The sequence below is a fragment of the Rhynchophorus ferrugineus genome, unplaced genomic scaffold (assembly GCF_030347505.1).
Source record: "Rhynchophorus ferrugineus isolate W39M unplaced genomic scaffold, kcgeb_rfMv2 rfM1, whole genome shotgun sequence".
Lineage (NCBI taxonomy): Eukaryota > Metazoa > Arthropoda > Insecta > Coleoptera > Curculionidae > Rhynchophorus > Rhynchophorus ferrugineus.
The window spans coordinates 33,189,236-33,207,524 of NW_027472580.1; the positions used below are offsets into that span (position 1 = coordinate 33,189,236).

General features: G+C 30.8%; 1 protein-coding gene across 1 annotated transcript in view; it reads left to right on the plus strand.

Annotated features, from left to right (window-relative positions):
• The window catches only part of Sol1 (CUB domain-containing protein Sol1), a 1,033,997-nt gene that overhangs the window by 581,607 nt on the left and 434,101 nt on the right, over positions 1 to 18,289 (plus strand). The gene's annotated exons all lie outside the window — the stretch shown is intronic.

Below are 18,289 nucleotides of genomic sequence, written 5' to 3' on the forward strand. Positions count from 1 at the left end.
GCTCTTAATGATCTCTGTCACTATTTTAGAACTGCCCTTCGACTATTTCCTCAGTCGACGTTTTCCTGTTTACTTTTAGTTTAATCGATTTATTGTTGTTAGTATGTACTTTACATGATATTTGTTTTATTATATAAATATTTTTTTGAAACTAAAATAAACGAATATCCTTTAAAATATTTTTTTTAAATTTACGCCCATATAATAAAATTCGTTCTACAAATTTAAATTTAAATTATGCTTATAGTCGATCTGAGTATTCAATACAATACTAAACTCACGTCATCAAAATTGTGACGTTTTGGCATCCGAATCTTTGACTTTTTACATACGATGAAACAAAAATAATGTTATAAAATATATTTAATTTTAAAATTATAGTACATCTATTGCATATATCATCGGAAGACCTAAACTATAGTTACTTATAAGAAGAATAATAGTCTGTAGGTTAGAGTTGTTTTATTATATTTATGTTAAACTCTTTTCCACACCGTCTATGAAGTAAAGTTCTAGGCTGGTTTTTCGGTATTATTATGTTGTATTAACAATTGTATATCAAAGTAAGTTCTTGTTCTATTATTTACTGTGTTTCCTTGTCAAGTCATTTAAGTATCACTAAATGTATGCTTGGCTTCTTTTGTTTCTCGTGTGCATTTTTCTTGGTAGAATTGGATTTAATCACTGCATTCTCCCTAATTCATTTGCCATACTGCAAAAAATTTAGTAAAAAATGACTTCCTATAGGTTCTAGCAAAAATCTTATGTATATTCTGAACAATTATACGCTTATCTATGCACACAAATCTTTCACGCTTTATAACACGATATTTTACAATTATCACATATTAATTTTATAATCATCTTTAGTTGTTTCCATTCTCATTACACGGTCTTGATAATTGTCAGCATTGGATTATAATCCCTAGTCCCAAAAAATGTATTCAGTTATTGTGACTTTCTGAGTCACTATTCCAATCAATGAGCATTAGTTCTAATCTAGCCTGACAGTTTTCACAACTACGCATGCTTTTCTATATACGCCTAGTTGTTTACCAGAGCTGTGGTGGTGAAGTAATTTTTTTGGTTAATTTTGCATTTACGCTTTATTGAGGTAATGTAATTATTCCGTAGGCAAAATTAGCGGCAGATAATGCTAAAATAAATGTATAAGGTATCAATTATTCGTAAAATATTATCATTTAATAACACTAATTTTGTAGATTGCTATGCAATAAAGTGTATATTTTTATGTTAGTATATTTTTATGTTTATGTTATTAATAGAAAAATTTAAGAATTATTAATACTATACTTGTAAGCATTGGAATAACAGCAATAAATATTAAGGTGTATAATGTTTATTGTATAATAAACGTGACTATATGACTTTTTGTTTTTCGAAGCTTGCATCAACTATTTTGGTTATTTACTTTATAGACCCAGGTTTCCAAAAGTCAGTTTTTAACTTAATGGACAAACGAATTCAACTAAATGTACCCATCAAGACAACTGAACAATTAAATTTTTAAGCAGAAAAATTCGCAGTAGATATTCAACAAGCTGCTTGGAATATTACCCCAGAAATTAAGAGTGCATTTAAAGGAACTAATTATCCACAACACCTGAAAATAAAAACAGTTTAAACATTATAACCTAAAGACTGAAAAGGGAAACACTGCAAATTAAAAATAAAACGATAAATGACTACCTGAGAAATTTAACAGAAGAAACTGATTACTCATTCTGGAAAGCCACCGAATATCTAAAGCGCTTATGTCTTACACAGTCCACCTAAAAGAGACCTATCTGGGAATTAGGTACGTGACAATCACCAAAAAGCAGAGGCATTTGTTGAATGTCTAGAAAAAACTTTCAAACCAAACGAAACCAATATTGAACATAATTTTTCGGACATAGAAGCTGAAAATTCGATTATTGAATTAGTGACGCCCAAATAGTTAACCAAAGTTATTAAAACTGACATTAACCCCAGGAAATCACCAGGATATGATTTAAAAACAGGGGAAATACTGCAAGAACTACCAAGAAAGGGAATTATAAAATTCACTAACTTGATCAATACTGCATTTAGATTAAAACATGTCCCAGGCATTTGGAAGATGGCGTAAATTATAATTATCCCAAAACCATGGCTATATTTGCTGATGATACTGATTGACAATAGTGAGGAAGCCTCGCGAAAATTACAGCAGGCAAGTGACAATATAAGTAATTGGACACAGGCTTGGAAAATGAAAGTAAACCTGTACATGTGCAGTTCACCTATAAACAGATCGTACAAGCACCAATAACATTAAATAATACTATCATTCCATATAGCAACAACGCTAAATATCTCGGAACGAATATTGATGCAAAACTTGCAAACCACTGGAAGGAACATATAAAGAAGAAAAGAAAAGAACTGGAATTGAAATATAGGAAAATGTAATGTAATTAGAAGAAAATCACAATTATTAGTACATAATAAATTGCTATTATATGAGCAAATACTGAAACCTATATGGACACACGGAGTTCAATTATGGGGATGTTCTGCAAAGAGTAACATTAATAAAATACAAATTTTTCAGAACAAACGGCGCTCCCAAATACTATTGGACTGATTACCTACATCGAGACCTTCAGATACCCACAGTCAGTCGACAAATCAATTGCAAGGGGGCATGAGGAAAGACTTCATTCTCATGAGAATATTGAAATATTGCAGGTTTTGCAGACTCAATAGAATCAAACCATCTGATCTTGTGTAGTGTTGTGTAGTGAGGTGTATATATTATAAAATACATCAGTGACATGTATAAACATTATTTCACCAGAAACTGAAATAGGGAAATGGGTCCTCCTAGTTATATACCTAGATTTAAGTTATCATAAAGACAAATTGTATATGTAATGATACAAAAAATGTATATTAATGATCCGGAGTGTTATAGTTCCAAAAATAATTTTACCTATGATACTGTGTTATATTATTTAGTGGTGTAGTCATTTAAACTTATCAATAGTTTTTTGATTAACGAAAATTAATGGAAACTAGATTTAATTAAGTGCTCTTTAAAAATGTTTAGTGAGTGTTTAGTTATTTTTTCAAATATAGAAACATAGTACCTTTTCTCTGTTTTGAAAGGTACATATTAAACTTAATAAACTGTGGTTGAATTTCGACAACTATTTTCGCACCAATAGTTTGACTCAATGAACAAGAAAAAGGAAAATTTTCAAATATTAACGTATGACATTATATTAACAATAAAATCAACAAAATTGCGGCTGTAGATCGTCGAATTTTAAAGCTTATGGTAACCGTACTCCATCGATTTCAAACTGTGAATAATGTTTTTGACACAAGTGGTGATTTTCACATCGAAGCCGTTCTGGATAGGCAAAAAAATTTGAAGGCATTACTCCGATGACACCATTAATGAGGATTTCTGCTCATTATATTTCAAACTGTTGAACCAAGCACTGTACGAATACTAACCGAAATACGAACAAAGCCACAACAATGTTATTCTTCAGCATGACAATGCTCAGCCATATATGTACAAGTTAATGCTTACCATAACTCACAAATAACATGTTATATATTTTTGTACCAATAGTTGGGACCAACGAAAGGTGAATAAGTATCGGTTTGCAAATATTAACATATGACATTATCTTAAAAATAAAACCAATACAAATGCAAATAAATAATTTGTCAAGTAAATATAAGATCATGGTTACAGATTTTATTTCTAAAATCATCAAGAACGAACCTAAGACGTCGATTATTCCCCGATCGTAATGTACTTCATCCATATGACAGGACGACGGGATTCACCTAGTAATAAAATCCCTGGCGGTTGCATCATAAAAGTTCTGATACTAAAGTAATAGCGGTAAAGTGTGAGAAAAAGTCAAAAAATACGTTCACCGAAATTCGGAACGGTCTAATAAAAGCCCCTTTGGATAAAGACGTGATTGTCGCCGTTTGATGGCGACACCGTAATAAAATTTATGGAACGGCAACGATGGCGGTTTTACAGTCACTGGATCCATAGTGGGGCTTTGGGGATTTCAGAAAACATTTTTTATGAATACTCCTACGGCATTTCTGGATGTGTTAGGCCGTAATACTACCGTTTAATTTCGCTTTATATTTCGTAGTATCCCGGACGAAACATTATTTTAAAGTGCGCTTTTAAGAGTGAATTTTGTTAAAATCAAACGAAAATTGCCGGAGTTTTTATGATAAGCTCAGACATTAGGTATGGTTATTGTCCAAGAATATTTATATCAAAAATAACTGTTGGTAATAAGAGAATATTGCTTCTCTATCCATATCTCTTTATGACACATTACTCAGCTCTCTGGTCTGTTTAAGACCCAACTACATTCTTCAAGATGCCGTTCTTCTAGAGTGATATGTGCTGTTCAAGTCTACTAATTTTCTATAACATTTTCATAGAACTATTTTTGCTTAAATTATGAGTTCCGAGAGGCTTTTGAGCTCCTCCTTTTGGAATATTACTTTCAGGTCTGCTGGAGACATATTGAGGCTCACTGAAACTTATTGTTACAGGAATTACTAAAGATATGGCCTATACGGTAGATGACGTTCATTAACTATATACTGATATGAAATATATTAACACTCTATTCCTTCGATCCATTTTATTTACAATTTTATTTGCCTTTTAGTGACTTGTTTGAATTTATGTGCTAAGATGATGCATTTTGTAGTTAAATTATAACAAATATTAGATGATTATAATATATACTGCTTCCAAAAAGTGTTGTGTACCTGGATGCACAGAAAGTAAAAAATGAGACATCGCCTTCCTCGGATGAATCCAGCATTATTTCAACTATGGATTGATCAAGATAAAGACATAAAATAATTTGGATGAAGCATGAAAGAACTTGATTAACTTTTTTGTGTATGTCATGTCATGTTATGTTACGTTTAAATGAAAAAAAATAATTCTTAAAAATTTAAGGGACACAATTTCTGAAAAACAAGTATTTTGTCTAAGTGCCCAAATGAATATATTCGCATAACTCCACTTTACCCAAGAATTTTAAAACTCTGATATACATATCCCTCAACAAGTATATCTGAAAAACCTCTCAAAAGCTTATCATAAGTTCATCTTTTTGATATGTTTCCCCTTTAAAAAATTGTAGAAAGGATTAATACGGCGGCCATTCTTGATTTCTCTTCACTTGAGATAATTTGCACTGTTTTCTAATGTCATTATTTCCTTTGTTTCTATACTTTTAGTACTGGATAATTCTATTAAAAAAAGTGTTGCACGTTAGTCTCTATTTAAGGCAATAGCATGAAGCTTTTTAAAATATAAAATAACTGCAAAGTATATTTTAACATTCATTCATGACCTATTCCGTAAACCGCCAATTAACGATTGATTTTAGAGAGACAATGTGTTAATTAGCGTCTCTATATAGATTGTTTAAGTTTATATTGCTAGTAAACCCATTGGTTATATTTAATTATCTATTTAATTCTTAATATATTATATATAATACTATAACAGTAATCTTGGCAGATACCTTTAAAAAATGTTGGATTTTACAAAACATTAACTGGGGACTATTTAGTTATCCTCTTATTGCTCTGTATTAAATTTGTGATGAAATTTTAATTTTAAAACGTACTTTGAAAGGAATTTTATTAAAACCAATCCGCAATTAAACATTATATGATAAATTACCATAAAAACCCTTAATATAGCCTTTTCCGCTGTAAAAATTTGTCTCAAATTTAAATTATCCCCTTGAAATAATTATGTTTTATTTTATTAATTGTTATAATTGAATTGAACTTTGTGAAGGCCTGTTTTATTTTATTGCCGTAAAAAAGGAATTAAATCTTTTTTAATGCATGACTAGCTGACCTGGCAGACTTCGTACTGCCTCAATCGATATATAAAAGACCTAATAATCCGTAATTAATAAAAAAATGCTCGGTATGAATGAATTTTCATTATTATTCGATTAATTACACATGATCAATTACACACAAAAAATATATTTGAAAAAATTATTATCTTTTTATTATGATTCAAATAGACTATATATTCGTAAAGAATATTACTACTAAAGATGAAAAAGGGAAATAGTACCTTCGATTCTAAGATGATAAAACTGTTAACAAAAAAGTTCTGGGAGCATCTAACATATATAAGTAATGAAGCTGAAAGAAAATGATACAAATTTTAGAGCAGATTAGGGGGAGAACAACTTAGAGCAGGAGCAATAAATTGTATTATATAAAAATAATAAAGTCAGTATGGACCTATGGTATGCAGTTATAGGTCTATATCAAACTTAGCAAAACAATGGTTTTCGCAGTATAGCTAACGCCCCATTATATTACACATACAGTTTGTATTTATAAATGTGGTTTACGAAAAAAGATCAAACAAGTTTGCGTGAACATAAAAACGTACCTCGGCGTAAGAAAACGTACGGCCACCTACGGCAGCGTAAGCCTGCAACTACGGCAGAGGAGTGGACCCGAAATTTGAAGTTTCCCTTCAAATGATTATATCATTATTAATTTAGTATTTAATCTATAAAGAAAACCATGCAACATTTTAAACCTATGTACAATACACCAGTGGGAGTACATCCATCAAATACTTATTATGTGTGAATCTAATACCTTACCTCTGGACATAAAAAGAAATATTCAGGGAAATTCTTAGAGAGTGAATAACTAGTTATAATATTTGTGCCATGTGCTTTTAAATAAAAAAAATGTTAAAACTGAGTTTGTTTTTTTGTAGTTTTTTTTTTCGCAATTAATTGGTTATTCAAGTTTCGTCCAAATTGTATTTATCGAGAACTTCGGATGAAAGTTTCGCCTCTGCAGTATATTCCACAAACTAGGATATCATTTACGTATCTTCAATATTTGTATTAAAACGTCCTTGGATTCCTCTTCCTGTAAATATAAATGCATCTCGATACATTCGCGTCATTTTAATAAATAAAACGGCAAGAAGGCATATAAGAAGAGCGCTATTGAAAATTCCGGCATCCGTATCTGTTATTGAGATATATTGAAGCAATTCATGGCTTATTTCTTCCGGATAAGATCCTCAGGTTTACTCCGAGAACTATTTAAATTATGAAGCCGTCTTCGTAGGTATTACGTAAATTACAAAAAATAATTTATAAGTAAATACATTTATTTATGTTATACGGTTATTTGTGAAACTTTTTTGCCTTATTTATTATTAAGTATATTAATAAAACTGAGAAACGTGTTACGTGCTAGCATGTATTCTGATCATTTTTCCCATTAAAAGTGCCTGCAAAATTGATATAATATATATCAATCAAAATATTTCATCATTTTTTGCAAATGTTTTCCGTCTTTTTAACAACATACTTATACCATGTCGAAAGAATTGTATTTGGTAGCGATCGATTAATATTTGCACTTCTTCAGCATTTCGAAATCGTATGTCAGCCAAACTATACCGCATCCATCTGAATAAATGGTAATCAGAAAGCATTACTCACCGTACGTTGGATGCGCCAGAGTCTCCCATTTTAGTTGCAATAATGTACAATTTTAAAACTTGTGGTCCAAAGTTGGTATGAATGAGAATGTCTCCTTGTTCACGAATTTGTTCGACTGAGACTAGTAGACATTTACAGCGGCATCTTCATTCGTCTTTAGCAGTCCGTATAATACGTGTACTATACCTTGCTGACCTCAACTCAGCAACGTTCAGCAAGATAGTGAATATTTCACTTCTGTATCAATATAGAAGGCCCCAGATTTTAATGTTTGTCATAATATGTCACAGAAGACGCTTATTTTTGACTGGCAAGCCATGAAATTATGTGATGTTTATACATGTGATGGACATTTTCCATTGTTTTAGATTTTTCCTATCGCATGTAAACATTTACAAATAGTCGATTCATCAACTATTAAGCTTTCTGAATGTTTGAATAGCATTATCGTCAGGCCGAAGCTTTGACATCAAAATAATTGAAATCAACATTTTGAACATTCCAATCATCAATAACTGTATGCACTAAATAATTTGATAATATCAAATGAAAAACTATTATTTTATATAGATAAATGTCAAGACCATATAATTTAATAGTTAATTTGAGTTATTTCAGAATCGTTTACATTGATACTTCGCATTGTAACTAAGAAATATTGCTGATCAAAATACATACTATCATTTAATAAATGGCCCAACGAAATTAATTACTAACAAAATACATAATGTTTTTAATTCATTGTATTAAATCGCTTTAGCCTGATTAATTATGATTTTAGAAACATATCTTCAGAACTTAAAAAGCTCGAGGAGAGTTTGTTTTATGATTTTTTTGATAACTCAAATTATGTCGTAAAGTATTTTAATTTACAATGACAGTTTCACGTATGTGTAAAGTACTAGTAACTTGGACATATTCTGGCTGATATATTTTATTTCCGAAACAAATATGAGATCAATTTATAGCAAAATAAAAAGTTATATAAAAATTTAACTGTTTCCAATATATGCATTGGTCATATGCAGATATTATGGAATAACGTATTTATAATATAAAAAATATAGAGTTATTGACTGATGTAGTCTGATTCGTAAACTATAGGCTCACTTACAGTTTTTTTACAAACTTGTCATTAGAAGAGACCTATTAGACTATAGACCTATCTCATGAAATTCATAATGGACCTCAGTTTTCATAAGGCTTTGTAAATTAATTCGCGTTTATTATTAGGCTTATATATTAGTTTTAGAGGTTAATTTTAGATTTTAGATTTAATGTTAGATACTTTCTTGAAGCTTTTTTGTTATATTTTATTCATTATAAGCATTGTCCATTGATAGCCGCGATTCCATCTTTCAGGTAACTCATCTCGAACCCTGCCATGCTAAACAATAAGACTGCCGTATCTTTGCTTGTATTCCGGTTTTTTTTTTGCATACTGCTTGGCACAAACGCATCAATTTGATGATTTCATCGACTAATTCCTCTAAATCATATTTTTTTTTTGGCTATCCAGAACGTTCCTTGTCTTCGGTATCAAAATCACCAATTTTAAAATTTTCACATATTGAAATATGTAAATTGAAATCGATGACCTTCAGTTGCCTTTTTCTTATTGAAATAAAAAGTAAAACTTACTGCAAGTGAAATTTGCTCGATACAAATTCAAATATTTTCAACAAACTGAACGAACGAAAAATTCAATACAGCCTCGTAAGATTGATTTTAAATTATTAATTAAAATTCTTGAAAGAATGTAGACATTCTATAAGTCAAATTTTCCAAGAATAGCTTAAATTTAATAATAGTATTTAACGCCTGATATTTATGAAAATGGAGTCGTATATAATACAATTTATTGAAATAATTTTAGGAAGATAAGCACACAGATCTATAGAATTATTAAAATTTTTAATAAAAAAACATTTCAAATTTAGTCAAAAATATATATCTCATAAAATATAGGAACAGGGAAAACTTACGAACGAACGAAATAATGTTCACGACGCTAAAACTAGGTGTCGTAAGCCCAATACTAATATTAACTGTATTAAAAGAACAACCGGGATGTGACCAGAATTCAAAATGCTTAATGCTAAGCAAATATAAGCACTTCTTCCCTCACCTGTATGTATTAAAATATCGAATAACGTTAAAAAATGAGCATATTTAACGAAGACAAGAGAAATTGGTGAGACTTATCACCGGATCCAGACGGAAACGAGGCACCGTTATATACTCGATCTAATGACGTCATTTATCGTGATTTCCAGCGGTGATCGAACGTGACAATTACACTTTGTCCCTTATCCACGACCGAGTTGTCATTAGGAAAAGATATGGTTTCAATCATGCACGAAATACTTTTTTCTGGCCGATGACGATTGATTTTCGAAAGTAAAATATTGGTTCTCGATTACGTTTCGTATCGAAATTCTAAAGAAACAAAATGTGAAAGGAAACCGATGCAAAGGGGTTTTACTTTGTCGAATATTGCGATAAAACATATCGAGGCATATTCTACCGGCAAGCCTTTTCAAAGATGGGATAAAGGAAGAATTATTTCATAAAATATCCTAAGGTAGCAGTAGTCTCTCTCATATATTGTTTGTTTTTTTATTTCAGAACAGTGCCGAAATACTGTTTCGTTTTTCCAGGGATTTATTTTATTCCTAATTTCTGATCTCAAAAAACTTAATCACATAATACAGTAAAGAGAATAATTTAAAAATTACAATCGTTATGCTAATAAAACTTGTTTTGGCCACATTTTAAATATAAGACCAGAAATATATTTGATATACGATATTAAATACAATCTCATATTTCTAGACATTAAAACATTAAAATTACATTTAATTAAACCTAATTTCAATAATCAATATGTATTGATAATTTTAAATTAATACACTACTGAACATTACAACAAAGTATCATAAAATGATTTTCAGAATTGTAATAAATGTTTCAGAGTGTCAAATATGAATATATATGATCTTTCCTTATTTTTATATTATGAACATAAATATAATAAAACAACTAATACATATTTGTATATTAACATAAAACAGAGATCATATGAAAAAAACTGTAATTGATATTTGACTTCTGTATTGTAATAATAATGAGCATGTATATTAAAATAATAACGAATACGTTTAGGTAATTTATTCTTAAACATTTTAGAACATATAGTAAAGGAATGTATTCACAATAATTAAAGTAACTATTGACTTTTAAAAAATTGGGCCTATTAAGTATATAAACAAAATAATGCATACAAGGTTCAAAGAATTACGTGTCATATACGTTACATATCCTATTGCATTGACCATCTTAATATGTATGCTTTAAAATTTTTACTAAATTATTATTAATAATCCATAATTTCTTCTATTTATTTATCTAAATATCTTATTAAATTGATATTAGAATTACAGTATTAAAATATCTACGTCTACGTTCATTAATTTGGATCAACTTGCTTTGCTACAATACTATGGCTATTGCGGCATTTCTTGAAAGGTGCAAGTTGAAGTTTCATTTATTTCAGTATTCAACAGGAGATTGAGAGATGATGATTTGACCATCTTCCAGCAGCATACCTGCTTTACTTGGTTAAGCAAGTGTAAATCATTGTCAAAATTAATGATATTAACAACAATTTTCCAATTACACCAGCAAAATTTAATAAAAAATGCATAACCCTATATTTAAAATGGAAACTTCGTCGGGTCGTTTAACAACGATATAAATAAGGCTCGTATAAATAGGAATTTTTTGAAATCATTCGTTACTTTTAATATCGACCGCAGTATGTCTATAGACAAGATTATGTCAAGCTCCAGCAATGTTGTTTTAGCGATTTTTTTACTTTTTAAAGCTTCACAAGGTTATTTGAGCGGCTAATGCTTTCAATCGTTAATCGCCTTTTGCTTTTTTACACAAATAGTATTTGATAAGCTCAAATCTATATTTTTATATATCTACACGCACATTATCTTCATTAAAATAGAAATATAGAAATGTATAATAACAGGTGGGGCAAAAGTCCCGCTACCATTTTATTACCGCTTTATTACGGATAAATATACGACACAAGAACGAGCAGAAATAGTGACAATATTTTTTGAAGAAATCGTTCCATTATTGCCACTCAGCGGAAATTGCGTCAAAAATATTCTAATCGTCCAGTGCCTCACAAAACCACAATTTATTGTTTACATACGAATTTTTGACAGTACGCTACGACAGCAGACAGGCCTCGTTCTGGAAGACAACGCGATAATGATGCGGAGTCTCCAGATACATCAATTCAGAGACGTGGTTCCCACTTACACATTTCTGCATGCAGTTTAAAGCGAATTTTGAAAATTGATTTGAAAATGTCCCCTGATTAACGAGAAATTGAAAATTTATCGTCTAAATTGGTAATAACCGATGAAACCCATTATCTTCTCAGTTGCCACGTTAGTAAACAAAACAGTCAGTTTTGGAAAACACAGAATCCCCAATAAAATCATGAAGCATCATTGCATCCACTCAAAACAACTGTATGGTGTGGTATCTATTCTATTTTTTTGAAAATAATCGAGCAGTTCGCCAAATTCAGTTCAAAAATAATCTAATCGCGAAGTGGCGTTTTAGCATGGCCAGCAGAGTTTTTTCAAATCAAAAATGTATGTGAATCAGCCCCCAATGATTCAAGGAACATCCTAAAGACAATATTCGTTACGATATTGAAGAAATTCAACCTCAGATGTTGTAGGACCTCATGAAAAATGCCTTAAAGGGAACCGAAAGTTGTATAGTGAATCGTAGTCACCATTTAGCCGATATAATTTTTCAGTCATAATGAAACACAAATGTAAAGACAAAATAAACTTCTTATGAAAACGAAGCTTACTTATCTTTTTTTTTGAGCAAAGTTATCGGTAATCAAATTGGTAGCAGGTCTTTTGTCCCATATTGTATGTACATTGTATTATATTACAAATAAATTCTAACTTAAAAAAAACACTAGATATAAACATATAAAATAAACAATAAAGGGACACATTGTTTCGGTAAACCAGCTTCGATTCCTATGTCCTAACATATAACAGACTTAATATTTTGGGAATTAGTGCGCAAACAGCAGGTGTCAAGAGCAAGTCTCTCTCTGCTGGTGTTGGCATCAACACAGCGAACACTAAGCCAAAATTCGGTATTAGGCACTGTAAATTAATAATTAGTCTGAAAAAGGTCTGAAAGGTTTATAAGTGTTGGCGAATGTGAACAAATCTCAGGGTGTGGTGAACTACGTTCATTAGAAGACGGTATGACAGATTAGAAAAAATATCGGCCTTAATCTGAAGAAGTTTGTTGTCAGTAAGGCTTGACCAGTAGCATTGAACGGTGTTTTTAATATATTCTATAATGGTGGAAGTGAGATCTACGGATCAGCTCCTTATTAGCTAATGCATCAGCGTGCTCGGTTATTTGTTGAAAATAAAGAAGGCGCATAACTCAACAAACAAAATTCGAAGCATGATCGGATAGTTTAATGGAAATTACAAAACATAGAAATATAGAATGGAAACTTAATAGACACATCCGTAACGATATATCACTGCAAGTATGGCTGGGCTACAGGTTAAATATTTGAATTAGCGGTTGCTGAGCTGATATTAAAATCTTCAAAAGGGAATATATAATCTATTAAAGGTTTTTTTGTATATACATCATCAACATCTCTAATGTATTGTCTGCCGCAAATTGAAAATTCGTTTCAGAATCAGACAATATTTCCTTTTCGATTTTATTCTAGTTAAAAAGAGACACAATGCTGTCTGATTAGTTCGAACACTCAAACGATTGAGCCTGTCAAAGCCATCCGGTTATCAGACGTGTGCAAAATTCTTGACTGCAACAGTGATAAGAGGTTATAACTCTAACATATAAACTATTGTCGCTGTATAATTAACTGTAGTTGTTAGATGTAGAATAATGTTAAAATAAATTATATTTGATAACATTTTTTTCAATTATTTTATTTAGATTAGAATTTCGTTGTACATCAAAGACCAACTGAACTAAAACTCAGAGTTAATGCGGCAACATTGCGACGTTTTAAAGTCATAAATTCAGAGGATGTATGTACAAGATAACTTGGAATAGACTATATAAAAAATTTTTCAATAGAAGAAAATTCGTATAAATAAATAAATAAATATATATATATATATATATATATATATATATGTATATATATATATATATATATATATATATATATATATGTATATATATATATATATATATATATATATATATATATATATATACTGAAATAAAATAGGTAATACTGGTGAATGAAAAAAAGGAGTGAAGTGGACAAACATTAAGCATTTTACAAGACTATATAATATGAAATGTGTCCAGGTATTTAATAGCTCCAAGGGCATATAAAGAAGAAAAGAAGGTTTCGTAATCAAAATTGTAACAGGTATTTACTATATTCAGTAAATCCAAATATTTTATTTTTAAGTATATCTTCGAATATTAATTTTTTAATTTATATTTTTTTATTTTATAACATTAAAAGCAATCCCAATGTCCGATTTGAAAATAAGTTATTGCTTGTCGCATTATATTTATTTTTGATTTGTGTTTACCTAAAATTTTATTTTTTAATATCTCCCTGAAATATACACATTATTTTTTAATTTCCTCCTGTAGTAAATGAACTCATTTTGTTCGTCCTCAGGTGGCTATGGTGAACAAAACTTTGTTACAAATTTATACAGGGGAGATCGCATTCAAATTCTATGTGTTCTGTGATGGAATTGCTCTTACTGTTGCATCTTTAGATTTGGAGACACCCGTAAACATTGGGTTGTGATCAAGATAGCTGGAGCTGAGCTTGGGGAATTTTATTTTAAAAAAGATGTGTTGGGATTTGGTGAAGTAGACACGTATTTTCTGAGCACCTGCTATGAATGGATGACGATAATGATTTTGAAAGAATTAAATTTTGTTTTAAAAAAAAACGGTTAGACTTTTTATTTGCTCATTATGTAGAATAAACCAGAATATATACAGCTATCCAAAATAAACTTATGTCTTGCTTAAATGCTTCAAATATATTCTTATTTTCATTTCGGTTAATGTCGCATACTATATCATCATCACCAACGGTATTATTTTAAATTACCTCATATACATTGTGGAGAAGTGGGACGAAAAAATCGCATAACGCCGAAAAAAACACAAGACGGATCTTTTTTTTTCTGGTCGGATTTTAGAGTCCGGAAATTAAATGGCCGCCCAACGCCTTGCGGAATACTTAAAAATTTTTGCCCAAGTAAACTTTTAGATAAACGATGTTAGAATTTATGATGGGCGGAAAACTTTCTACAAAAAGTTTAATATAAAGTTCTTTATTCAATAATAGCTGCTGAGTGACGTGGCGTTTTGCAAGGTCCGTCGACGTTTTAATGGTCCTCGACCGGGAAAAACCGGGCTTTTTTCCGTTTCTTTTTTTATTTAAATGGTTTTCGGAATTTTTTTTTGCGGACGAGTGCCGTCGAAAAGTTACCTGTTTAGGGCACCTCGACTCATTAATAAAATATATTCATTAATAAAGTAATTAACTTTTTTTGTCATTTTATATTTAAACATGGAGTTCTGTAATATTACGAATAAAATTATATTAAAATGGTATTTAGAAATTTAACAGAAAAAGTTATTTTGTAACATGAAAAACAGAAGTATGTCGCAGCATGACAATGCTTTGTCTCATATAGCGGTCAAAGACACCTGTCATAACCTGTCAAAGAAATTGGAACTTTCTCGTTTTCTGTCACACCCGTTAGTTTAGTACTCGCTTCGGCGGTACATATACTAAAATGGCGCAAAATTGCGAAGCGTTCCACATATTCTCCTCACGTCCGCTAATGGTGCAGATCGTTGAATTTGCAGTCTAGTTATAACTGTCTCGACAAAACAATTCAATCATATTCATCTGTGTGGATCCCCAGCGACAAGGACATACCTAGGAACAAATTGGCTGATGACATAGCCAAAGACACTATTGCGAGTGGTCAACAAATTCCAAATACTTTATATAACAAGGATATTATAGACCAACCTATTTATAGATGGTACGGTAGATAGCCTAGTGCAAATTGAATGGGACCTGCTGGGAGAGGAAAACAAGCATTAGTCCATTAAAAAGTACTTCTTTTACCCTGCTAGCTCTTTAGGGAGTAGATATTCGTAAGTATGTTTAAACAGGCTACTGATTGGTTACTGCCAATCTACCCATTCCTTCCTAATAAATCGAACTGAGAGACCTCTATGGTCCTATTGTGAGGTACCAAAGTTAGTCTCCAATGTTTGATGAAATGCAGAAATGTCCTGATGAAACTGTCATAAGAATTCGCGACTTACCTGATTCATTCAAGGATTTGCTATTGCCTAAAAACCTGCCTAAATTGTTCTATATTTTAAAATGAATTTTATCTATCCTATTTTTTTTGTTTCTCTAGAAATTTATTTTGTTTAGATATTTGTTGTGGTTTGGTTGTTGATCTATTTGATCATTTTCTTAAATTCTAAATAATGTAACTACTGCTTGACTGGTCCATTGAGCAAAACTACCATTCACCCTAACTGGGTCATATGTTTGGGTCGATTTCGATAACTAAAAGGAGAAACTGTTCTCTTGGAATGGAATACATACATTTCCTGATAAATGGGTAAAATTACTACTGAATTTTAATTACTCATTGTAAATATAGTGTTTTCTTTAGCGAAGAACCCGTAAAGGAATTACCAACTCATATGGTTCATAAATAGATTTTCATTCATTATTATTTTGTTTTATACGATTATTACTCATCTATTTATAAGGCTATTATTAAGCACTAGTTAGTTTTCGTTCTATATGATCACATTAGATGCTTATAATACTAAACAATACTAAATAAAATTCATTTAATACTGTAAAGGTATTCAGCATATATAGCAAATTTATTTTCAGTTGTATCTTTAGTTACGTTACTTGATTTGAAGAAATACATACTCTAAAAGAACTTTCGAACAGCTTAGTAGTTGATAAATCATAGGATACATTGTTTAACAAATATCTCCGGATTTCGCACATGCGTACTAACATGCATATAAAACCATAGAAAAGAATAAACTATATTGCTTTCCTTTTTTAATGGCTGTACATTCTTTTTGAGTCGATCGGTATAACACAGTCGATCAAAAAAAAAATCTAGAGTATTTAGATTTTGTGTTACATTAAATAGTGAGAATGTTAGCTGCCAAATTTATAACACATCATTTTCAACGACACCGAATAAATTAATGAAAATTTAATAATAACAAGAACAGAGAAGAAAATTATTCTTGTTTTGTTGGTAGTAGTCAAGTTATTAGTGAGGGTTGTCCATCAAGAATAGTAGCAAAAATTATAGTAACTGGTAATAATTAGACATTTATTTTAAACATAGTGTATTTTAGTAATGATTTTATTTTAATTTTATAGGTGAGATGTAGCTAGAATTTTTTTAAGAGTTAAGATCGAAGAATGTGAAATTCAGATATCAGAGAAGAAGAAATTAGTCAGCATTTTGCTAAAATGTAAGGACAGTGTTCAGTGATACCACGATATAATTAAATTTGATAACAAAAGTACACCTGGATCAAATAAACAAACTATAAAACTATTAACGACAGCCTAATGATCTAATGGCAAGGGAAATAAAATGCAATAAAAGTAATAGGTTACTATTAAATTATTCTTTTGTAAAAATAATGATGTATTGACAGATTTCTTTTAGCTTAAAAGTACGATCATCTATTCGTTTTAGGCTGGTAAATGTACAATATGTTAATCGAAAGTTCAAGGTAGTCAATTCATTAATGGGATCATAGTTGATCATATTTGGAAATTTTTAAGAGAATTTCATATCTTTCATATATAGCGTAGTGGCTTGTTCGTTTGGTTTTAACTATAATGGCTGGACTTGATCTAAACAATTTTGGTATTCTTTATGGTAACGTTTTTTTAACAGGTCAATTGAAAAGTCCCCGGCCTACCATTGTAAAATACATTTTTTGGCAATTTTTTTATTATTCAACATAATTCCCTTCAAGGGTGATTATAGCGAACCTCCGAATTTTCGATACCATTTTTGTAGTACGATTTGTCCTTTGCTTCGAAATAGGCCCCAGTTTCGGCGATCACATCTTCATTCGATGAAAATTTCCTCCCAGCGAGCATTATTTTGAGATCTCAGAACAGGAAATAGTCGCTGGGGGTCATAGCGGGAGAGTACGGTGGTTGCAGCACTTTGTTTTTCTACAAAAGCGGCCATTTTTCAGCGATTTCAGCCTTCAAAAAGTCCAATAACGCTATGTAATAGTCACTGTTGATGGTCCCACTTTTTCCAAAGTAGTCAATGAAAACTATTCCATGCGCATTCCAAAATACAGACGCCCTAATCTTGACAGCCGAATGTTGCGTTTTCCCACGCTTTTCAGCGGGTTCATCGTGCGCAGTCTACTCGGATGACTGTCGATTGGATTTCGGAGTGAAATGATGGAGCCATGTTTCATCCATTGTCACATATCGACGCAAAAACTCGGGTTTATTATGCTTGATCATCCTCAAACACTGCTCAGAATCATCAACTCGTCGTTAATTTTGGTCAAAAGTGAATTCGCGCGGC